The sequence below is a fragment of the Thalassophryne amazonica genome, chromosome 14 (genome assembly GCF_902500255.1).
Source record: "Thalassophryne amazonica chromosome 14, fThaAma1.1, whole genome shotgun sequence".
Classification (NCBI taxonomy): Eukaryota; Metazoa; Chordata; class Actinopteri; order Batrachoidiformes; family Batrachoididae; genus Thalassophryne; species Thalassophryne amazonica.
In genome coordinates this window covers 49,397,327-49,422,688 of record NC_047116.1, presented here as the reverse complement: position 1 = coordinate 49,422,688, position 25,362 = coordinate 49,397,327, and the positions used below count along the sequence as shown (strand labels likewise).

The window sequence follows — 25,362 nt, the reverse complement described above, 5'->3', positions numbered from 1 at the left end:
GCGCCTGTGCACCTCGCTCTTCCATTGGCTGTTCAAGCGATGGTTGACGCCCCTCGGGATCCATGACGCTGGCCGAGAAATCCTGTTGTGAAAGTGTCGTGACACGGACCCACAACAGGGGGCGTTAATGAACGGACAATGGATCAGCCAAAAGTAACAATTTAATGTTGTGAATCACACAACGAAGTACAGACAATAACAATATTGTGGACTGTCAATTATACACAAAGTGACGTGTGGGCAGGCTCGACGATAGAAGACGCCTGGCGAGAGAAGAGCCGGATCCCACACAGCTTCCACCACCAACGGAGCTGAAGAACACCGGAGCCGCCAAGCCCTGCGCCCCAGGTGGCCGCTGTCTTCAGCAGTCAGACCCGGTACTGCTGGCAGAGAACAGAGACAGTCCTGATGAGTGTGAGTTCGCACACTCAGTAGTCCCACAGTCTGTATACAGTTAGGAGGGAAAACCTCCACCTCCAATCACACACTCGTGCAGCTCCTGTTTAACCACTTATCTGGTTGGGGTGTGAAGCGAAGCTGTCGCTGACCACACCAAACGCCAATCCCACAGATAAGGCAACACCCACAGGAAAATGGCTGCAAAGAAGTTCAGACTATTAGTCAGTGTTAAGTACAGCAGAGAATATTACCTGAATGGTAGCTGATTTCTCGGCGAGGAGGTGGAGTTGCAGTCCAGCCTTTATGGTGATGGTGATGAGATGAATGAGTGACAGCTGGTGGTGCTGATGAGTGACAGCTGTCATTCCCAGTGGCTCCGGCGCCCTCTCGTGCTTGAAGCCCACACTCCAAGCAGGGCGCCATCTGGTGGTGGTGGGCCAGCAGTACCTCCTCTTCAGCGGCCCACACAACAAGTGACTTGCTATGCCAGTTGTCTGGATATTTGCAGTAACTGGACAAAGAGTCCCACAGTTTTTGTATTGGTTTTCATGTAATAAACACTGCATATACTGGATTTTGTACAATGGATTTTTCGCTCACATCGGATAAAATGCCCCGTCCGATCGCAATGTATTTCCATTAAACCCATCGCATGAGGGACCGGAGTCATTTCCATGATTAAAAGTCTGACCATTTATTTTTTTTCACACTCTGATGTGCACCTGTTAAATCAGACACAAAAGGCTGTGATTTGACAGTTTGCTGCTTTCACTGCTTTGTCTGCCATCATATTAGAATAGTATTTACAGTGCACACACAGATTACATTTTGATAATGGATCAAATACATTTGGCAGAAATGAGGCACACGTCCCAGTACAAGATTTCCCGAAGATGTTCAGCACCTCCTGACTGTAACTGATCCGTTACATACATATAACTAATTTTGTCTGTTTTATACATACAACAGATTTTTCGCTTACATCAGATAAAATGTCTTGTCCGATTGCAATGTATTTCCATTAGAAACTCTGAGCAGTCTGGACGTGTAAAGTAACAGAGGTACAAATTAAAGTTCAGCTCTGATTTTTGGCGATTTGAGGAAAGTGGGACCGGAGTCATTTCTGTGTTCAGACTGGAACCTGCAGCCTGACGTGCACCTGTTAAATAAAACACAAAAGGCTGTGATTTCACACTTTCCTGCTTTTTCATCTCCCATCATATATAACAGTTTTTACAGTGCGCGCTGATGACAAACGGATCAGGAAAGTCCGCACATTTACAGCACAAAGTTGGTAAAAGATGAAAATGTACAGCTTACCTTTGATTTGGAGGTGATGATTGTAGAAAGAAAAGCTTGTTGGGGGTCAACTTAGTCCAGAATAAAGCATAATCCAGAGATGGAGAACTTTAAACTGTCAAGCATGTCATTGCATGACACGGAGTTACAGAGCTGCAGTTGCATATATCAGGTTTTAAATTAACTAAATAAATCATCATAAATTGTAAATTTGATAGCTTAACTATTTTTTATATATATTTTGATTGTACCTGGATATGTTGCTGTATGTGGTTAAATGGTTAAAAAAAATGTTGAAAAAAAGTCATTCAGTAGTTCAGCACAGTTGGACCCAAAATGGCGCCATGTTCTGAGTTGATGCCACTCTCTCTAATCAAGACACTAGATATCCAGGGTGGGAGAAAAGATATCCAGGTGTGTGTGTGGGGTGGGGGGTGGGTGGGGGGGGTGGGGGGTGGAGGGGTATACTTTTACACTGGCTCCCCTTGCCCCCTAGGGAGAGCCAGAAAAGGGATCAGACAGAAGTGGCTGATAAATTGAAGTCATGTAGTATTCTACAATGAAAACACAGACTGTTACATATATTCAATGAACTACATATTTCCATGCATCATGTATTTATACAGTTACTTTGTTTCCCACAGTTGTGTGTAGATTTTTCAAAGAGATTGTGTAAAATGGACATTTTATCCTGAATATCCCATCACAGTTGACCAAAGTGTCAAATGAGGAATTTAAGAGTACCCAAATTATACATATGTTCACTCACTTTTCTAAGTGGCATAAATGTTACATTACTACTTTCTACTTTCATTAAAACTAAAATTACTCCAGCAGTAAGCTCTTTAAATCTACTCATAGTGATCCTGTGGCGTTTATTGTGTGACTCACCAATAGAGGGCAGCAGTTCTGTTTGCAGATCTGAGGATGCAAAGTGTGTGATGGTGTATTTGTAGACGTGGATGAAAATCAGAGACCCTGAGCACTGTTCAGTGACAGTACAGTCACTTGACAATAGAGGGAGCTGCTACCACACAAAAGTAAAGCAGAGTGAAATTAATGAATTATTCTCTTCCACCGGAAGAGCAACTCAATCACTGTAACCACATAAAGTAAGAAATATTCTCAGAATATTACCCCAATGAATCATTTAATCATTTTAGATAATTAAAAAACTGAACTTTCACAAGTGAAATGGCAGCATGATAAAGTAATAATTCATCATCAGATCAAAGCAGTGTTTTACTCTCTTTTCCAGATCCACCGAGTCCTATTCCACATTAGATTTCAACACTCAACGCCGGGTCAGACCAAAAGCAAAGTAAGTGGAAATCAAGACAAACTGAGTTTATCCATCACAGCTGAACAAGATGCACACAGCATTGTGGCATTTTTAGTCTGTCATCAAAACGTAAGCTGTTTGATTACAGCCTGCTCACACCGACCTCACACTCAACCTCAAACTGAGCCGGTGTCAGTTTTTAGCTTTTTATTTGTCTGCTTTTCACTCAGGTTTCTATAGAAAATCTTTGCAGGAAGGATTATAGCTCAAATATTTAAATGCAAATGACATTCTTCTGATTCATGGAGCACGTTCATTCACAGTTTGCAGGTTAAATAAGCCCTCCCCACATTTACACAGGGTAAACAAAATTATGAGGAGCCAACTAAATTACATTTGTGTTTTTCATTTATGGGATAATACTCAGTCATCTCCAACTGCTTACTCCAATTAAGGGTCACAGGGGGACGAGAGGGGTGGGGAGCTGGAGTCTCTCCCAGCAGTCATACGGTGTGAGGTGGGGTACACCCTGGAAAGGACACCCGTCTGCCGCAGGGCATGGGATAATACTGTATTATTATAATGATGAATCAATAAACACTGCAAGATTCTGGTAATATGTAACTGCGCGATCGAGAAGATAGGTCATGACTTACTGCACTTACTTGTAGAAGGTTTTAAAGGTTGAAATTATCTTTGAAATCTGTTTTGCATTTAAACAAAAGCCACTATAACAATAAAGCCCAGCCAAACATCTAGATCAGCCATTCCCAGACTTAAGAATGCTGGGGTATCTGTGTGTGTGTGTGTGTGTGTGTGTGTGTGTGTGTGTGTGTGTGTGTGTGTGTGTGTGTGTGTGTGTGTTTGCGTGGTGTGTGTGTGAAGATGAAATACAGATGGAAGTATGTTCCAACTAGCATGGCTTGCCAGGATTCCCCTTTGGCTGACCTGTTGGTCTTGTGAGCAAAAAATCTGGGCCCATATTCACAAAGCATCTCAGATTCTACTCAGAGCTCCCAACTTTGTTTCAGTTTTCTTAGGCTAAGACTCCTAGCAAGGAATCTTAGCCTAAGACTGATCCAGGAAGTGTCTGAGAGCAACTCTGAGCAAGCAGTTGACAGAAATGTTTTATTTTTGTGAGGAGGTGGGGTTGACCCCATTGCTAGGTATGGCATAGTCTTCTAAGAGCTGGGATTGGTTGTTACAAAAAGGGAATGAGAAAACATACATGAACTCCACACTCCTCGTTATGAATGGGCAGTAAAATCAACCGATCATATAACCTGAAGTGTATTAAGAAATGTGTTATCATGAAAATAATGTAATGTCATGATGATGAAACTCAGCTTCAAAATGTTTGAATGTACCTCATTTGCATGCCGGTTATTACAATCCCTGGCAAAAATTATGGAATCACCGGCCTCGGAGGATGTTCATTCAGTTGTTTAATTTTGTAGAAAAAAAGCAGATCACAGACATGACACAAAACTAAAGTCATTTCAAATGGCAACTTTCTGGCTTTAAGAAACACTATAAGAAATCAGGAAAAATAACTGTGGCAGTCAGTAACGGTTACTTTTTTAGACCAAGCAGAGGGAAAAAAAATATGGAATCACTCAATTCTGAGGAAAAAATCCTGTAAATTTTCATCCCCAAAACTAACACCTGCATCAAATCAGATCTGCTCGTTAGTCTGCATCTAAAAAGGAGTGATCACACCTTGGAGAGCTGTTGCACCAAGTGGACAGACATGAATCATGGCTCCAACACGAGAGATGTCAATTGAAACAAAGGAGAGGATTATCAAACTCTTAAAAGAGGGTAAATCATCACGCAATGTTGCAAAAGATATTGGTTGTTCACAGGCAGCTGTGTCTAACCTCTGGACCAAATACAAACAACATGGGAAGGTTGTTAAAGGCAAACATACTGGTAGACCAAGGAAGACATCAAAGCGTCAAGACAGAAAACTTAAAGCAATATGTCTCAAAAATCGAAAATGTACAACAAAACAAATGAGGAACAAATGGGAGGAAACTGGAGTCAATGTCTGTGAACAAACTGTAAGAAACCGCCTAAAGGAAATGGGATTTACATACAGAAAAGCTAAACAAAAGCCATCATTAACACCTAAACAGAAAAAAACAAGGTTACAATGGGCTAAGGAAAAGCAATTGTGGACTGTGGATGACTGGATGAAAGTCATATTCAGCGATGAATCTCGAATCTGCATTGGGCAAGGTGATGATGCTGGAACTTTTGTTTGGTGCCGTTCCAATGAGATTTATAAAGATGACTGCCTGAAGAGAACATGTAAATTTCCACAGTCATTGATGATATGGGGCTGCATGTCAGGTAAAGGCACTGGGGAGATGGCTGTCATTACATCATCAATAAATGCACAAGTTTACGTTGATATTTTGGACACTTTTCTTATCCCATCAATTGAAAGGATGTTTGGGGATGATGAAATCATTTTTCAAGATGATAATGCATCTTGCCATAGAGCAAAAACTGTGAAAACTTTCCTTGCAAAAAGACACATAGGGTCAATGTCATGGCCTGCAAATAGTCTGGATCTTAATCCAGTTGAAAATCTTTGGTGGAAGTTGAAGAAAATGGTCCATGACAAGGCTCCAACCTGCAAAGCTGATCTGGCAACAGCAATCAGAGAAAGTTGGAGCCAGATTGATGAAGAGTACTGTTTGTCACTCATTAAGTCCATGCCTCAGAGACTGCAAGCTGTTATAAAAGCCAGAGGTGGTGCAACAAAATACTAGTGATGTGTTGCAGCGTTCTTTTGTTTTTCATGATTCCATAATTTTTTTCCTCAGAATTGAGTGATTCCATATTTTTTTCCCTCTGCTTGGTCTAAAAAAGTAACCGTTACTGATTGCCACAATTTTTTTTTCTGAGTTCTTATAGTGTTTCTTAAAGCCAGAAAGTTGCCATTTGAAATGACTTTAGTTTTGTGTCATGTCTGTGATCTGCTTTTTTTCTAAAAAATTAAACAACTGAATGAACATCCTCTGAGGCTGGTGATTCCATAATTTTTGCCAGGGGTTGTATTCTGCTATTCTGCTTTAGTCACAAGGTTTTTTCATTTATCAGTGTTGCTTATCTGATTATGTTCCATTTGTTATTTATTGCATCTTCTGTTTATCAGTTATCTTGTTTTATTTATTGCATTATTCTGTAGTCACCAAGTTTGTTATTCTGTTATACCAGTAGTTTGTTTGTCATCATTTATTGTATTCACGTTTATGTTTCAGTCAGTATCAGTTGTGTCCTAGTTTGGTTTAATATTAGGTTTCTTGTTTGTTCTCCCTTTATAGACTAGTTTCTAGTCACAGTTCTAGTTTTGTTTTGCTCATGTTAATTATTTGTCTTGAACACTTCATGTTTTTCAGTTTTTCTGTCACTTACTTCTCTTGCTTTGCACCACTTTGTTTTTCCCTCTTGCACTCTCTTGCCTTTCTTCCCTCTTCTTTGATTCCCAAAACCACACCCCTTTCCAGAACCTTTCATGCACCTGCTTCACATCACCTTGATTAGTCTCTGCCCTATTTAAACCCTCACAGTCTCACTGCTCACTACCAGATTGTTTCTTTCGTGTCACTTTCCAGCCTAGTTCCTTGTTCCATTTTTGCTTGCCTGTATTTTGACTCTGCCTCGTTTTTTACCTTGTTTATGCCTTGCCTCTGATAGCCCTAACACTGTGTTTTTGTGCCTGTTTATTGGAGCGTGTCTCAGCCGCTTGCCTTTTTGCTACCTTTACCTCGTTGCTGAACCACCCGTGTACCGAACCCCTGTCTGGTGCATTCATTAAACCTTTTGAAATCTATCAATTGTGTGAGCTTGCATATGTGTCCACCCAGTTATTTAACCCAGTTTGTGCCACGCCTGATATTTTTCACATGGACAATATCTCTCCTTCCGCTCTGTCTTGTCTGTTTAAGTCACTCTTAGGCTTCTTAAAAGTCCTACTCCCTCCTCTTAACGTTTTTTTTTTACCTTAGGGGCTCTCTTATGGCCTACAATGCTCTGTGAATAACTTTTATCTCAGCAAGGGAAAATTCTAATAAATGTCTAAGAATTCAAGGAATTTGAAGATTTTTCTTGGAATGGCATCACTAAGAGCTACTTTTAGCCTTAAGGAACCTTGACATTTGCACAAATATGATCCCTGCATGCCAGAGAGTAAACTCGTAAACTATGTGTAAGCTGTGCACGGCTGCGTACAAGTGCGCAAAGAAAATTTTGAAATATTCAAAATCTCTGGCATGCATTAATTTTGTTAACTACACATGAACATTTGGCAATCTATTCAAAATCACTGTGTCAGTGTGAGTCATTGCATCAGCAGCTCATCTGAATGATAATGATGAGATGTTAAATCTATAATAAACAGAATTTTACAGATACTCATAAGAAGGCATGAAAATGCAACTGTTTTACTAAGGCATGACGATATAATTATTACAAATATTTATCTTTGAGACAATTCCAAATGTGTTCTCCACGTCATGAAGCACACGAGACAAGCAGCAGCTGTAGAAAATCCCTCTGTGATTCTGGGAATGATTAGAGATGGATTCATCAGCTAAGCTCTGAGAACAAATGATTACTCCGCTACAAAAACAATTATTTTCAATAATGCAGCATCCAGCGGGATAAAGTGAGTGGCATTAGCATGACGAATTGTGTGGCAGTGTGGGATGCGTACAAGTGTCAGGGTGGCTTTAGGATGTTTTGTGAACATGGGCCCTGGTGTTCACATCCCACCGGAGCTACAAAGTTATGGCGCTTGGTTACAACTGGCATTGCTGACATGATATTTCATGTGTTTACTATACAAAAGGAGGGAGATTACTGTTGATTTCATGGTGGATGTGAGCCAGTCACCAAGATGTGTGTCCTACTGCTATACTTAGGGCCGTATGAAGATGAATAAGAGTCTTGAGTGGCCCTCAGAAAACTCAGCAATTGTCATTTAATAAACATACTGAGCAACGTTGCCTGCAAAGACTCATCAGAATTGCAAAGTATGTCACTGAGACCCAACTTCCTGAAAATGAGGACATTTACCAAGTCCGCTCTGAAGGCAGGCTTGTAAAAATCACCCATGACCCAACCCCACTTCAAACTACACCCCTCTGGTAGGCAATATAGGCAGTGGTGGGCACAGCTAACCAAAAAGTTAAATTTGATAACCATTAATCAGAAAACTGAAAGTTATCTTTTATGAATATAAACCGATAAACTGCTAAAAAAAAATCTATCTTTATTACAGATAACTGATAAGTTTTAGTATTGATTCCGATGCAGCCACATCAAATTACACTGTTGGCTTCTGATAAACCAGTTTCACTTTAAGCACCGCAGGGGCTGCTGGGTAAATTCAAGGATCACAAACACACAAGAATGCATGAATGTTAAGGTTGAGGACCGGGTTGCGTTAGATCCAAATGCAAGAGCAGTAAGGCAGACACAGGAGGTACGAGGTCTGTCCATAAAGTATCGTACCTTTTTATTTTTTTTTTAAACTATATGGATTTGATTCATATGTTTTTACGTCAGACAAGCTTGAACCCTTGTGCGCATGCGTGAGTTTTTCCACGCCTGTCGGTGACGTCATTCGCCTGTGAGCACACCTTGTGGAAGGAGTGGTCCCACCCCGTCGTCAGATTTTCATTGTCTGGAAATGGCGGAATGATTTGGGGTTTTTTTCCATCAGAATTTTTTCAGAAGCTGTTAGAGACTGGCACCTGGAAACTATTCGAAAAATGTATCTGGCTTTCGGTAAAAATTTTACGGGCTTCACACAGAATAAGGTCTGATAGTACAGCTTTAAGGACCCCTTTAAGGACGCTCAGCGCGCCGAGCTGCGACGACATGGCACAAGCCACTGGACCATTTCTGAGCTGATGGCTCTGTGGATACGAGACCGTCGTGTGCTCTTTCTCTGGTTATCACAAGAGCTGGACATCAGCCATTTTCCGTCAGATTTCACATGTCAGTTTGGACATGTCCAGCTCTCCACAATTCCACTGATACTTACTGGACTGGTAAGCACTGAAAACCGAGATAGACATGTCCAAACTTGTCCTCTGGCACGCCGAAACGGAGGTGTTCCTTTGTCTCGTTCCAAAGCGAATCGGTCGTGACGCGTGAAGCCTCCGCGCAGCTTTCCATGACAAAATCTCTTGTTAAAAGTGAAATCTGCCGGAAAATGGCAAATAAATTAGCTTCACACAGGCATCTTCTAACTGTCACAGCACTTACAAGTAACTCCAGACTGTCTTTGATCATCCTGGAGCTGATCAGTGGGTGAGCCTTTGCCATTCTGGTTATTCTTCTATCCATTTTGATGGTTGTTTTCTGTTTTTCTTCCACGCATCTCTGTTTTGTTTTTTTATTTTTGTCCATTTTAAAGCATTGGAGATCATTGTAGATGAACAGCCTATAAATTTTTGCACCTGCGTATATGTTTTCTCCTCTCCAATCAACTTTTTAATCAAACTATGCTGTTCTTCTGAACAATGTCTTGAACGTCCCATTTTTCTCAGGCTTTCAAAGAGAAAAGCATGTTCAACAGGTGCTGGCTTCATCCTTAAATAGGGGACACCTGATTCACACCTGTTTGTTCCACAAAATTGACGAACTCACTGACTGAATGCCACACTACTATTATTGTGAACACCCTCTTTTCTACTTTTTTACTAATAGCCCAATTTCATAGCCTTAAGAGTGTGCATATCATGAATGCTTTGTCTTGTTGGATTTGTGAGCATCTACTGGTACCCTGTTTCCCATGTAACAACAAGAAATATACTCAAAACCTGGATTAATCTTTTTAGTCACATAGCACTACTATTATTCTGAACACTACTGTAGTTACTGAATAGCGCGGACACACGAACTCTGGGAACTGAATTAGAGCTGGACTATCAAGAACTGACTAAAAGCTGATTACTAAGCAGCGCAGAACAGAATGGACTCTGACCCATTAACTAATTAGCACAAAGCGCTGCAGGTGAAGACACACCAGGTGGCCAGCAGAATGAATCAGGGTTAAAACAAGCAGCAAGGAGGCCTGACCGTGAAAAAAACATGAATGGTAATTTGACATGACGCTCATAAAGAAATAGACAGATGGTTATGTCTGCACTAGAAAACTCAAATAAAAAAAATAAATGATGATGAATACTTTATTGAGCAAGTTAAAAACATTTATACATTGCGCACATTCATCTTTGAAAATCCGTACATTACTTAAAGGGAGTAGAATGAAGTAAAACTTATATTTTCTACCCCCTTTCGTATAGGGGGTAGATAAATACAGCTGAAATAAACTGGGAGGCTGTTGGCAGGAAAAAATACACAACTGATTGCGTTCTGGAAATGGAAGCTCAACTCGACAGGTTACTTCTGAACCTGGCAAATTGCGGCAGGAAAAGCACAACATGTAACCCAATGAGCCTGGAAAATCTCAAGAGGAAAAAGCACGGCGGGTTACAGACTGCGCCTGGAAGCGACAGTGAAAAAACACAAACAGATACTTTCGTGGACATGGGAGCCCACAGGGAAAGAGTTACGACAGGAGTGCAAAGACTTCAGTCTGGAAAAACTCAGCAGGAAATGTCAATGAACTTGGAGGCTCATGTCAGGAAAAAAGATAAGTGACATTAGCTCCAAATGTGGCGACGGGACGCAAAACAAAGAACACTACAATGAAACATAAGGTCGGGTTACCAGCTGGGTGCAATGGAAGAGCACAGCTCGGAACCCGTGGCAACCTCGTTCCAACCCGGAGGAACATGGAGGTTATTCCGGCGGACTGCAGCAGATGTCAGCGATAGGAAGCAGTAGATTCTGGCCCCGAACCCATGACAGGTTCGGGGTTAAATCTGGGACGGTGATGAGATGCGATGAACGTCAGCTGTGAGCACCCACTCAGTGAAAAAGCAGATCAGCTGTGAGATGGTGCTCTGTCAATTCCGTGCGCTGTCTTGACAGATGGGGCGGGGTCCATGTGCAACTTGACAGCTGGGATTAGAGCCCTGACGGATCACACAGTGGATGCACCCAGCCACTTCACCCAATAGCTCCACCTCAGCTTTACCTGAAAACACAGAGACAGACAGAAACCAGCAGATCAGGGGCAAACCGCAACAACAAAAAATTAACGAATAAAAAATTAAAACCCCAAACACTGTCATCATCTTTCAGAAGCAGTAAAACACAGTATGAGAATTCACAGTTTATCTCGGTATTATATACACCTTCATTTCCAAACGAAAAAGCTGCTGCTTTTTTCACACACTTTCAACCCTGCGGCTTAAACAACCGAAATACGTCCATTAATGCCTTGATTGGCAGAGTAAAATTCTTGTAGTAAATATAAATTTGTTCCTGTTAGTTTCAGTGGGATTCATCTGAAAAAATAATCATCCTGAGATTATCCAAAATGGTCTAAACGGTGAAGAAACATCTGTACACACCTGCACCGTGAGAGCTCCTCTCTCTCACTGATTCTTGGCGATACCGTCAGCCACAAAGTAATAAAATAATGTTAAAATTTAGTTGTCTTTTTTTTTTTTGTCAAGCGGACGATAACGGTTGTTGTTGTTCTTCTTCTTCTTCTTCTTTTGGATCCAATGGCGGATGGCACCATCTTAAGGTGCATTTACCGCAACTTACCGGGTGAGTGATCGCAGAGATTTTACAAAACCTTAACTCCTGGCAGCTATAATAATTTGTTTAGATGCGATGTAGTAATCCAGTTTCCTTTAGATATTTAAATAATTCTTTTTGCACGATGTGTGATGGGTTTTGCATCAGATTTCCAAGGGACAACACTGTAACGTCCAAAGCGAACCTGAACTACACTACTCAATGCTCCCTGCATCGACCGGCCAATCACGTTTTGCACTTAATGATGACGTCATCAGCAAGCGACAGCCAGTCTGCCATAAATAAACACACAACAGACAGACTAAAATGTTTGTTTTTAGGATTTACAAATGTTTTTGACCATTAAACTTTGCTCACTTTACCAGCAAATAATTATTGGACCAAAAGTTATCGGAACTAAATTTATCAGAAGATAATTGGTTCAATGATGGCTTTAAAACTCATCTGAAAAGCTAATCCACTAGCAAAAACATTAGCTTTGATAATTATCTGCTATTGGATTATCTGAACTGTGCCCACCACTGGATATAGGACAATACAGACTTGCACCACAAGCCTGACAAACAGCGAATCAACATGGGTTGAGCTTCCAACCACCACCACCACTCATACACTCACTTTAAAATATAGAGTACATGCCTTAAAATGCTTAATGTAGCCAGCTGCTACAATCTGCTGATGTCAGTCATATCAGCACTGAAGAGAAGTATCACTTTCAGTGTCAGATCGTGTCAGCCATGACATTTTGGCCATGTGGTGTGTTTTTCTGGTCATGATCTAGCATGTCGGTGACTTAGTAATGATGACCACAGTCGCTGAACAAGACCAAGGCCACACCCACATTTCACAGATGGAGAGCTACTTCCTAGAGGTGGGGATGGATTGGTTGTCTGCCTGGGTGGTTGTCAGCTAGGACCCAAGGTGGTTTTGTGATTATGGTGTGTATGGTGACACCATCTCATGATTGCAGACATGACTTGAGATCCAGGAACTTTTGTCCTACTTTCTAAACGATACGGTGCATCCAGAAAGTATTCACAGTGCTTCACTTTGTCCACATCTTTTTATGTTACAGCCAGTGGTGGGCACAGGTAACCAAAAAGTTAGCTTCGATAGCTGGTAATCAACTGACTGAAAAGTTATCTTTTTAATGCCAAACCGATAAACTGCCTAAAAACTTATCAGAAGCTACAGATAACCAATAACTTTAAATTTTGCCTCCCATACGCTCTCAACTACTAAGAAGCTAAAACCTTTAAAATTAGTGCATTACTTTAAAACTAAAACATATCTGATATTTTCACTTTATAAAACTTCAGACATGATGTTAATTTAAATAACTTGTCCAAAATTAGTTTGGTTAAAATTGTAACCATAAGTTAAAACTCTATGCCTCTGGATGACATAGGTGCTATTGCCAGTGTATTAGTATGGGGTCAAATGAAATTAGTTTTTTTTTTTTCCTTTTTATGATCAGTTCTCCTATGCCTGCAGAGGATAGAGTGGTTTCTTCTAGAACCAGCTCTTCTCTACTTGTAGAGGATAGAACTGCACATCTACTACAAAAAGCTACTTCTGCAAAAATGTTAGTGGTCTAAAAATTATGGGACCAAAACTTATCGGAAGATAATTGGTCCGATGATGGTTTTCAAAGTTAGCTGAAAAGCTAATCTGATAATGGAAACATTATCTTTGATAATTAGCGGTTAGCGGAACTGTGCCCACCACTGGTAACAGCCTTATTCCAAAATGGAGTAAGTACATTTTTTTCCATCTCTGGGAACCATCACCTTATCATGGTGGACAGGTTTGTGTGATGCTATGAACATGAGAGCTGTGTTGTCTGGAGCCTTTGTGCTCCTGGTAGGGTCTCACATGGCAAATTGGTCTCAGGCAAGAGGCCAGACTAAGAATGGTTCACAAGACACCATGATAGAATGAGGTAGAGGAAATGTAACCCAGCCTGGAGGAAGTCCGGGGCCCTCATCTGGAGTCAGGCCTTGATGTAGAGCCCTTCAGCGAGTGCCTCGTTGCTGGGCTTACCATGGAGCCCAGTCGGGCACAACCCAAAAAAGCAACGTGGACCTTCCATCTCCACCCTGTGGACTCACCACCCGCAGGGGGAACCACTGGTGTCGGGTGCGCTGTCCTTTGAGTGGCAGTGAAAGTCGAGGGCCTCGATGGACCAGACCCGGGCAGCAGGGGCTAGCTCTGGGGGTGTGGAATGTCACCTCACTGTGGGGGATGGAGCCAGAGCTTGTGCGGGAGGTGGAGCGATACCAGTTAGATCTGGTGGGCCTCGCCTCCATGCACAGGCTTGGCTCTGGAACCACTCTCCTTGTTAGGGGTTGGATCTTATTCTTCTTTGGAGTTGCCCAGGGGGTGAGGCGAACCAGCTGAGGTGGTTCGGGCATCTGGTAAGGATGCCTCCTGGGTGCCTCCCTAGGGAGGTTTTCCAGGCACTTCCATCTGGGAGGAGACCCCGGGGAAGACCCAGGACTAGGTGGAGAGATTATATCGCCACACTGGCTTGGGAACGCCTTGGGATACCCAGTCAGAGGTGGTCAATGTGGCACAGGAAAGGGAAGTCTGGGATCCCCTGCTGGAGCTGTTGCCCCCATGACCCGAACCCAGAAAAGCGGTTGAAGATGAGTGATAATGAGAGTGACATTTTTTTCCCTCAAAATCCTACTCATAACACCCCATAATGGCAAAATGAATAAAAGTTTTTTTTTTTTTAATTTTTGCAAATTTATTAATAAAAAAATGAAGAAATGAAATAAGTATTCACAGCCTTTTCTCAATATTTTGTTGATGCTCCTTTGGCAGCAATTACAGCCTCAAGTCTTTTTGAATATGATGCTACAAGCTTGGCGCACCTGTCTTTGGGCAGTTTTGCCCATTCCTCTTTGCAGCACCTCTCAAGCTCCATCAGGTTGAATGGGGAGCATCGGTGCACAACCATTTTCAGATCTCTCCAGAGAAGATAAATCGGACTAAGGTCTGGACTCTGACTGAGCCACTAAAGGACATTCACAGAGTTGTCCTGATATCTTCGCTGTGTACTTAGCGTAATTGTCCTGCTGAAAGATGAACTGTCGCCCCAGTCTGAGGTCAAGAGCACTCTGGAGCAGGTTTTCATCCAGGATGTCTCTGCATTCATCTTTCCCTCAATCGTGACTAGTCTCCATTTCCTGCCGCTGAAAAACATCCCCACAGCATGATGCTGCCACCACCATGCTTCAGTGTAAGGATGGTGTCTGGTTTCCTCCAAACATGACGCCTGGTTTTCATGCCAAAGAATTCAACCTTTGTCTCATCAGATCATAGAATTTAGTTTCTCATGGTCTGAGAGATCTTCAGGTGCCTTTTGGCAAACTCCAGTCAGGCTGCCATCTGCCATTTATGAAGGAGTGGCTTCCATCTGGCCAAACTACCATACTTGCCTAATTGGTGGATTTCTGCAGAGATTGTTGTCCTTCTGGAAGGTTCTCCTCACTGCACAGAGGAATGCTGGAGCTCTGACAGAGTGACCATTGGGTTCTTGGTCACCTCTCTGACTAAGGCCCATCTCCCCCAATTGAGATGGGCAACCAGCTCTAGGAAGCAACCTGGTGGAGCTGAACTCCTTCCATTTACGGATGATGGAGGCCACTATGCTTATTGGGATCTTCAAAGCAGCAGAGATGTTTCTGTACCCTTCCCCAGATTTGTGCCTCGAGACAATCTCGTCTTGGAAGTCTACAGACAATTCCATTGACTTCATGCTTGGTTTGTGCTCTGGCATGCATTGTCAACTGTAGGACCTTATGTGGAGACAGGTGTGTGTCTTTCCAAATCATGTCCAATCAACTTAATTTACTCCAAGTGAACACCAATTAAGCTGTAGAAACATCTCATGGATAAGTGTAAACAGGATGCACCTGAGCTTAGTGTTGAGGTTCATGGCAAAGGGAGTGAATACTTAAGTACACATGATTTTTAGTTTTTTAGTTTTAATAAATTTGCAAAAATCTAAAAAAAAAAATCACTTTGTCATTATTTAGTAGAGAAGCTTGAATCTTCGACTGGACTGGGTTGCTTGACGCAAGAACGTTTCGCTTCTAATCGCAGAAGCTTCCTCAACTAAATTTCTTGCTCTGGTAGTCTGACTTCTGTCTGACTCTTCTCTCCAAGAGTCAGACAGAAGTCAGACTACAAGCGAAACGTCCTCTCGTCAAGCAACCCAGTCCAGTCGAAGATTCAAGCTTTTCTACTATGGAAACCACCTGGACAACTGAGAGCCTTCACAGAAACTTTGTCATTATGGGGCATTGTGTGTAGATTTTTGAAGGGGAAAAAAAGAATTTTATCTATCTTGGAATAAAGCTGCAACATAGTAAAATATGGAAAAAGTGAAACACTGGGAATACTTTCCGGATCCACTGTATTTCCACTATGTGGCATTTTTCAGCATTTTGCTACTTTCCCAAAGAAAAAAATCAAAAATCTTAATAACGTAAGTTCACCAGTCCAGACAGTGTTTACAAAAATATACTCACATGTACAGTGGATCATAATGCACATCTGCATGTGATGGGAGAAGAAGCTTACATCCTTCATGGCTATATGCGCTCTGAGTTATCCACTTGCATGTAAGTTCACTGACTTTCAGCTGACAGTGCAATGTATCTTCACACAGTTCACAAGCACTTTCCAGCATCATAAAGACCTTATCATAAGTGGAATGCTCAGAACAACCATCTGGCTTGTGTTTAGCTGAGTGCTGTCTGATTTTTTTTTTCCCCCCTACATTTTCACCTTCTCTTTCAGGAACTAGGACAATGTCATATCGACAGAAGTGGCACAGCGAAATGGAAAGAGTGCTGTACACCTTTTATGAATTTTTAGCTTTAATGCTTTCCTGTTTAACCCTGTCATCTGTTTAGGTACTTCAGCCAGACATCAACTCCGTACAGTCAAGTGGAAGGCTGCCAGCCACAAGTCACATGAGCTGGATAAAGAAAAACGAAGAGACTTTTTGGATCCCGTATTGGTCAGATACATTTTCTCCTGATTGATACAGTTTTCCTGGCATGCACTGAACAAAATCATATGCTTGCTCCAATATGACTAAAAATAGGATCCACTCGCGACTCATATTCTATTGTACCAAATGTGTTTTACAACCCATAACTGGAATAAGCGGGTATACTACAAAATGAATGAATGAATGAATGAATGAAAAATCATCTTTGGATTCCATATTTAAATGCATTTTCAAATCAGCTTTGCATGACTTTGAATCAGCAAACATCAAGTGGATGAAGAAAATTACAGCATCTTATTTTCTGGAGTATAAGTCATGTTTATGTTTGTTTGTTTTGTTTTTTTTCTTTACTGTTTTTAGAGGTCCTGCATATTACACTCCAATACAACTTACATTGTATTGTCCCAAAGAATAAATAAAGAAATCACACATTCACTCATGATAATAATAGCTGTTATGTAGGGCTTTATAGACTGGCATCCTTTACAGAGTGTACCCCACCTCATAAGGTGGCAATAATAAAAGTACACCTCAACAATGTATAAAAATCCCAAATTAAAGAACTAATACAAAACAAAACAAATGGACTCACATTTTTACCGTAGTGTTAGTGGCAATCCATGTTCATCTGAGAATTTCTTTTGTCCAAACATCATCAAATAATATCCAGTATGTTGTCCATTACATGTTTATTTGCCCATTTTACTTAGTTTTGGAATTTCACAATCTTTATGGTACAAACCACAAAGAGCTTCCTGCCTGAATCCAATGTTCACTCCCCATGTTTCTGTGAGCCAGCAAATAATGTTATTCTGAATTTGCGTGTGTGTGTGTCCGTCCATCTGGCATATTTTTTGGAATTTAGCAGTCCTTATGGTACATGCTGCTTGCTGAGGCTTTCCATCATTATTCCATTCTATATGTCGCTAGGGACAGTAATCTATGTTCATCTGATAATTTCTTCTGTTCAAACTTCATCAAAAAACATCCAGTATGCTATTTGCCCATTAAGCTTAGTTTTGGAATTTAACAGTCCTTATGTTAAGTAACAGCACAGGCTGTGGTGTGCACATGTGCTGCATAGAATTCCTGTCATTGTTAAACACACCAACAGGGAAATGTTGTGTTAAGTGATTTCCACATCCAGAAAAAAAACAGTGACTTGTACTCTGGTGTGTCTTACCAGCCCAGTCTTACATTTTTTTTTCATGCTCCCGTGATGAAATGAGTCAAATTTTCGTGACAGGTTTTTTTTAAACTCACTATTACTAACACTACTTCCACCCCCAACTCTAACCATAACCTAATCCTACTCCTTCCCCCGACCCTAACCATAACCACCCCTGACCCTCCTGCTTCACTTTTAATTTCGTGCAGCCATCACGGAATGAATTAGAATGATTTCGTGCTGCCGTGACAAAAATGAGGCACTTTTCGTCAGTGTCATGAACCAGTTGATTAATGTATATTTCGTGCTACTTAATCACGACTTGCCGTGAGACTGGGTTGGTCTTACATGTTTTTCCTCTTCAAGAAGCATTTTTTGTTGTTGTTGTTGTTGACAGGTGGGAGTTATACTCCAGAAAATATGGTAATTATGATGTGATTATACAGGGAAAAAAAAGCATTTTGGGCACCGCAGAACAAAGGTGGGTGTTTTATTACCCATAATGCAATGCATCACTACCTACTGATCCATGCTCAATTGTTGGACTATTTCCAGTTTAACATTGTGCTCTTTACTCTCCAGTTATTTCCATTCTTAACTTGAGTATTTGGGCAAAAATGCACTGAACAAAACTAACTGATTTGCCTTCCTGACAGTACCTGAAACTCTGGAAATCTTAGGACAGCCATATTCCTGAAATATGTGAAATATTAACATTGAAAATGTGAATCCACATTGACAGAAATACAAATAGGAACTCTTCCAATCTTTTCTCCGTGTTGGTTAGTGATATATTATAATATTCGTAATGACAAAACACAAAGTAATTTCTGACAAGGTAAAGTGAATAATACCCCATTGGCAATCATGTCTAACATGATAAAGCAATGTCTTATCCTTTATCGGTTCTCTTTTCTTTATCTTTGATCTTCAGGCCTTAGCATGGGCTGGCTACCAACATAAAGTGACATCTGATGACTGATGAAGTGATCTGTGTGTGAGACTGCTTGGTGTCTGCCTCACTTTAGTGTCCTATATGTTCTGGGAACATAACATCTGCAGCTCATCTGGTGAGTAACACACTGCTCTGTCTGTTTAAAGTGACAGATTCAACAACTTTATCACAAAACTTAATCATGCAGGTGTATTTGATTTGAGCTTCTGACATTATATGATTACATCAGTACAAGGTGTGTATTATCTTCCATTGACTTATAGAACACAAAATCATTTCTGAATTCTCCCATTATTGTAAGTACACCTTCACATTGGCTGCTTAGCCCAAATATCAGATGTGTGTTTCAACAAATAAACATTATTTTTCCATTATTTTTCCCCTTCACACATAGTACAAATAAGTACGAGTGGAACAGCTCGTATGAGCGAACCACAAAAACACTGAGCTGACGGGCAGGCATGAACGATGCCGCAGCGACAGTTTCGAACAAGCGACGGTGTTGTGCACGAGCGTGCACACGTGTGATATGCATGCAGACCACATGCAAATGGACTGCATTCATGTAGCGCTTTTCCATCTGCATCAGACGCTCAAAGCACTTTACAATTATGCCTCACATTCACCCCAATGTCAGGGTGCTGCCATACAAAGTACTCACTACACACCGGGAGCAATAGGGGATTAAAGACCTTGCCCAAGGGACCTTAGGGGGATTTGAACCGAGGATCTTCTGCTCTCAAGCCCAACACCTTAACCACTAGACCATCACCTCCGCTGTGTGCTGCTTTTTGCAATGCTACACTCGTGGGGGCACTTAGACAAATTTCACATCCAGCTCGAAAGTGATCGTCTGCTGTTTTCATGCTAATAGCATGAATGGCCACATATTTTCTAAGTGCCAAGTGAGCAGTGTTAGATGTGCGTGTGTGTCACCTGAAATTTGGCCGACACCTGCCATGAGAGGGATCGAATGGGCTCTCACAGGACACACTCTGTCTTTCACCTGCTGGTGTGCGCAAATAGTTGTAGCAACAGGTGTATGAGGCATTGGAGGCAGCTCCGATTGTACACACATTGCCTACGATCCCTGGTTCATACACAACTCGTGCAATTCGACCACATTCCTATTATGTGTGAAGGGGCCCTTAAGGTTTGCAACAGTTAAACTGTGGGCTCACCATGTGAGTACAGAACAGAATGCAAACATGGGAATATAATTCAATGCGATGGAGCATACTAGGCTTAAATTAGTTCATCTTCAGATATTCATCGTCAAATTGAAAAATCAAAAAAATATTTTGAAACAATTCAATCCAATGAGTCAGTTTTTTTGAGTGTATCATTGAAACAAATGACTCATTGGATGAGCTCAATTATGGACAGGATTTCCATCTAATAAATATATGTAGTCCCAAATAAATTAAATTAAATTATCTTGCATGCATGTGCTTTATTTGAGTTGGGGCTACATATATTTATTAAATGGAAATCCTGCTCACAATTGAATAGGGTTCATCCAATGCATCGGTTTTTGAGTGTATTCAAGAAGACTTGAGGCTGAATTAAGTTATTTCAAAATTTTATGGGAGCACAGTGTATGATCAGATAACATACGGATGAAAGCCAAGTGGTTAATGTGTCCGGTTTCAGTGCAGAAGGGTCCTAGTTCAAACCCCACCCTGGTCACACTTCTTCATGTAATGTGGAGTTGCATTTGGATGGGCATCCAGCATAAAACTTGTGCCAAATCAATATGCAGAACCCATCTTGGATCTGCTGTGGCGAAAACAAGGGAGCAGCCGAAGGGACTTACTATAGTCACACTGGTTTTATCTTGTATTGAATATTACAGAATTAAGGGTGACAAATGTGCAAAAAATAAAAAAAAAGATGAAATGACGAATAGTGACCTTTCTTAAGGCACTGGAATAACGGATATTTAGTAATATTAAAAAAAAAAAACAGCTGATGATTTGATAATATATTTGCTTATTCTGTTACAGAACATTGACACAAAACACAGAATCAGCATCAGCAGGGTACCTCTGGCTGTTTAACTTTTAAAATATTGCAATTACACAGCAGTACTGTTCTCATTACTGTGCTGTTTGTTCAGCTCTTTCAAGCACTTTTTCCAACCTTGAGCCAAAGAGGTGCACTGAAATCAGCTTTCTTGGACTCCTGTATAAGAAAGTGAAGCATTAATTAGATTTCATAACCTGATCCTGGGGACTCATTATCCAACACTCCTATCTCAGAGAGGTCTACAGTACATGTTAAACTCACCAAAGAATTGTTTAACAGTAGGCTTCCTAGTGGTTTGATATGTCTTGCAATGATATTATCAAGATAACAGACCTCAGAGGACATATTACAAAAGAAAGTGAAAAAGCATTATATTTGAACCCTTCAAAATGAATACAATATCCACACAATTAGTATGTACAGTACTCCAGTCTCATTGTCTCACTGCCCTGGAAGTTGGTGGAATAGTTGTATAGTTGTAATTGTAAATGTAATTGTATAGAGGAATAACCCATTTTATTATATGGCTCTGACGTTATGTGCGCTCTGATTGGCTGAAAACCAGTGGGATATTTGAACCCAATATATTTCATGTTATGTGTGGTCAACTTCATTTAATTTGTTAATGCTTTAATGTTTTGCGTTTTCAGCATTTTGAAAAAGTAGGAAGTTGAGGTGCATTTGAGGCAGTAAGATCATTTCCACTTGCTGTTTGGGTTACCTAAATAATAAAAACTTTAACATGTCAATGAAAGCAAGGCAGCTGGAATAGCAAAAAAATAAATAAATCTTGACATAGGCCCAAACAGAAGATACATTTAAATGGTCTTGTTGTCCAAAATGAATATTTCTTTTTCTCTGCTACAACAGCCTTTAGAAGGTTAGATCAATTTTCACTAAAGGCAAAGATCAATTTATGTAAGTTCAAAAAAGTACATAGCTTATCTACGGTTAGATGTCTACTATACATTGGGGCTTTATGGGTGTTGGCATTTGACACTTAATGCCCTTACTTTTCCATTAATCCTTTTTTTGGAGTTTATTGTGCTTGCAATCTTGATGCCTTTAAGGCAGAGGTGTTCATATAAACTATAATCTTTCCACTTGACTGTCATAGGTACTAATGCAGAAGTCAAAATGTGAGCACCATCAGCACAACATTCATAACACCCACCCGCTGTCTCCATCAGCGCACACTAACATTGCTAATGGGCACAAGCACAATTTGGCACAGCTTCAGTGGAAATACCTGGCTGACTGCACTATCCAACCAAGAATAAGGTGTTAAGAACAAGGAAAAACAATTGTACCCTATATTAGCTAAGGGAATGACTAACATTTACAATGAATATATTGTTTCATTTTAACAATTTAATTAGGTAATTACAACAAACACAGGTGCTACCTGAAGTGGCTCTGTTCTAACAATTAAATAAATTAAAGGCTATAAATTAAATGAGATAAAACTAGTGTGCTGCCCGTGGGGATCCACAGGGTCTTGATTGGGCAGTGTTCATAAAATAGGTAACTGACATTTCTGAAGGGTGGTAATAAATTATGCAAAGTTTCTATAATGAGTTGGAATGGTATGTGAGTCCAGAATATTTTTAGACCGTTAGACCTCAGCATTTTTTAGAATAAGAACTCAACCCTTTATTTCCTCTTAATTATGCAATTTCTTAACGTTAATTTACTGTCTTAATGTATTTCTAAATTGTTTAGATTCTTGTTATCATATCCACACTGTTGTTGTTGTTGTTATTATTTTAATTTATTATTACTTCTATTTTGTCATTTGATTTTTAAATGGATCACAATGGCAATACATTTTTTCACCATCTTGTGTCATGCATGTATTTTTAACGTATATACAATTATATTATGTACTTACATTGAACTTACTAAACAAAATCACACATGCATGCACACTCATGCATGGAAGCATGCTTATATATATATATATATATATATATATATATATATATATATATATATATATATATATATATATATATATATATATATATATATATATATATATATATATATATATATATATATATATATATATATATATATATATATATATATATATATATATATATATATATATATATGTATGTATATATATATATATATATATATGTATGTTTTACTGCCCCATGCTGGAATGGCGTATAAAACAGTCTAGACTTAAGACGCACTTGTTTACCGTTTCGTATGGCTAGCATACTGGCATAGTATGTTACTATGCTTTTACCTTTTTAATTTCATTTATTAGTAAAGAGAGTAGGCTATGGCCTCAACTTTATCTAAAGTCTGGGTCTTTCAGTGAAACTTAGGGCTAGTGGCCGGCGATCACCTTAGTATTTCTTCTGTTTTTCTTGTTGCTTAATGCTGACAAATTATACTGTATTTGTTGTTTTTCTGATTTCTGAGACTGCTTTTCTCTGTTTGAGGTGTGGCTCCATCCAGTTGGGTGGTGTGTTTTTCTGTAAGCCTCCTGTCCTGTGTAGTGGCATGGATGCCCAGAATTTCCTGTACATTTATTTTTGTCAGTTGTGTTGGGAGAATGTCTCAAGCAGAGAGTCACCCCTTTGAGTCTGGTCTGCTTGAGGTTTCATCCTCAAATCATCAGAGGGAGTTTTTCCTTACCACTGTCACCTGTGTGCTTGCTCTAGGGGTTGGTAAAGTTAGATCTTACTTGTGTGAAGTGCCTTGAGGTAACTTTGTTGTGGCTATATAAATTAAAATAAATTGAAAACTGAGTCCAGAATGTACATAATTATCAATGTCTATTGTTCAGTGTTGTTCGCTAATAGCTGTGGTTTCTCCAAAAATATTAGTCCAATCAATGTTCTATTTTGGTGGTGTTCATCCTTGATCCAAAATACATAAACATACAAAAAAGCAAATTTCAGCTCTCCCCAGTTTGTCGGTTATATGCACGTTAAAGTTATATGCACGCACACACACATGCATACACTCACACGTACGCATGCACAGCTTTTTGTCTTTTCTGCATTCTGCTGCAAGCTGGTGCTTTTATTTATTTATTTATTTTTTTACACACCCACAAACAGAGACGGTGTAGGAAGATATCAAATGCACTACCCTTTTCACTCATGGTAACACAACATGGCACTTAACTAAACTGACTAAGCCAACTGAACTACAAAAACACAATAAATCAATAACACTAACAACACAAAATACATAAGCATACTAAATAACAAATGGCAGCTCTTGCCAGTTTCTCTGTGATCAAAGCCATGCACACATGCACACACTCAGACATACACGCACACAGAAGCCACTTGGCTATGATAATATAGATAAGTGTATTTCTGTATTATCAGCTCCTTAATTTAAGATATTTGTGCATTATGGTAGCATACTCTTTATCATTGGCGTTTGTTCTTTTATTATTGAAATTCAGTGCTTTGATTCCTGAAAAGCCCTACATAAATAAATAATTAGAATTTTGATTACTAATAAACACGTGATTTTTCTGTATATAAGTCAGACCAGAGAATAAATTGCATGACATCCCAAACTAGTTTAAAAATTAATGCAACTTATATATCGGAAAATATCATAGATTGTTTGTATTTTGTTGCAAATTAAAACAAGTCGCAAACAAGTCGCAGCAGCAAGAACAACCTCCTCTTCTTTCGGGCTGCTTCTGGGATTGCCACAGCAGATCATCCATCTCCATTTCACCCTGTCCTCTGGATCTTCCTCTGTCACACAACCCCCTGCCTGTCCTCCTTCACCACTTTCTCTTCTTTTCTACCTCCATTCTCAGCATCCTTCTCCATATATATCCTTTATCCATCCTCTGTATATGTCCAAACCATCTCAATCTCACTTATTTAACTTAATCACCAAACTGTCCTACCTGAGTTGTCCCACTGATATTATGTTTATTCAAATTCTATTGCAGTGCTGCTACCTCCATCTAGAATAGAATAGATGTTTATTGTCATTGCATTTCTGCAATGAAATTCTGGTGCCACGTTCCAAACTGCTACACACAAAAACAACAAAACAGTTTAAAAAAACACTGAACAGCTTCACAGGACAGCAAAAACTTAAAATCCCCCCCCCCCCCCCCCCCCCCCCCCCAAAAAAAAAGGTGCTTCATACATTATTAAGGTGCTTAATGCTTAGTGAGGTAGGATAGTTCTAGATATGTAAACAGACTCTATTATTTATTGCACATGTTGATATCCGTTAGTCAGTGGTGGGCACAGTTCACCGCCGCCCCCCCGTTAAAATGCATAGAACACTGCCATCTACTGGATAGGAGTGTGAGGATCTCTGCTCGCTCATACTGTATGTGAGCCTTGTATGTTCCAATTTCAATATATAAAAACACCCAAAAAACAACAACAACAACAAAAAAAGAGACAAAAACAAAAGTATGGCGTGTACCGAGCCTCTGCAGGCTTATGCGTGGCCATCTTATGATCTATGTCTGCATCTTTTTGTTTGGGCTGGTG

The 25,362-nt window shown here is 40.1% G+C and overlaps 1 protein-coding gene across 2 annotated transcripts in view; it reads left to right on the top strand.

Moving 5' to 3' along the window:
• The first annotated feature begins 2,763 nt into the window (after positions 1 to 2,763).
• The window catches only part of pcbp3 (poly(rC) binding protein 3), a 120,511-nt gene continuing 97,912 nt past the window's right edge, over positions 2,764 to 25,362 (top strand). For both annotated transcript variants that reach the window (XM_034186217.1, XM_034186216.1), the window contains exons 1-4: positions 2,764 to 2,810; positions 2,957 to 3,019; positions 16,606 to 16,712; positions 18,809 to 18,944. The gene's annotated coding sequence lies outside the window, so the exon portion shown is untranslated. The remainder of the gene's footprint in view (positions 2,811 to 2,956; positions 3,020 to 16,605; positions 16,713 to 18,808; positions 18,945 to 25,362) is intronic.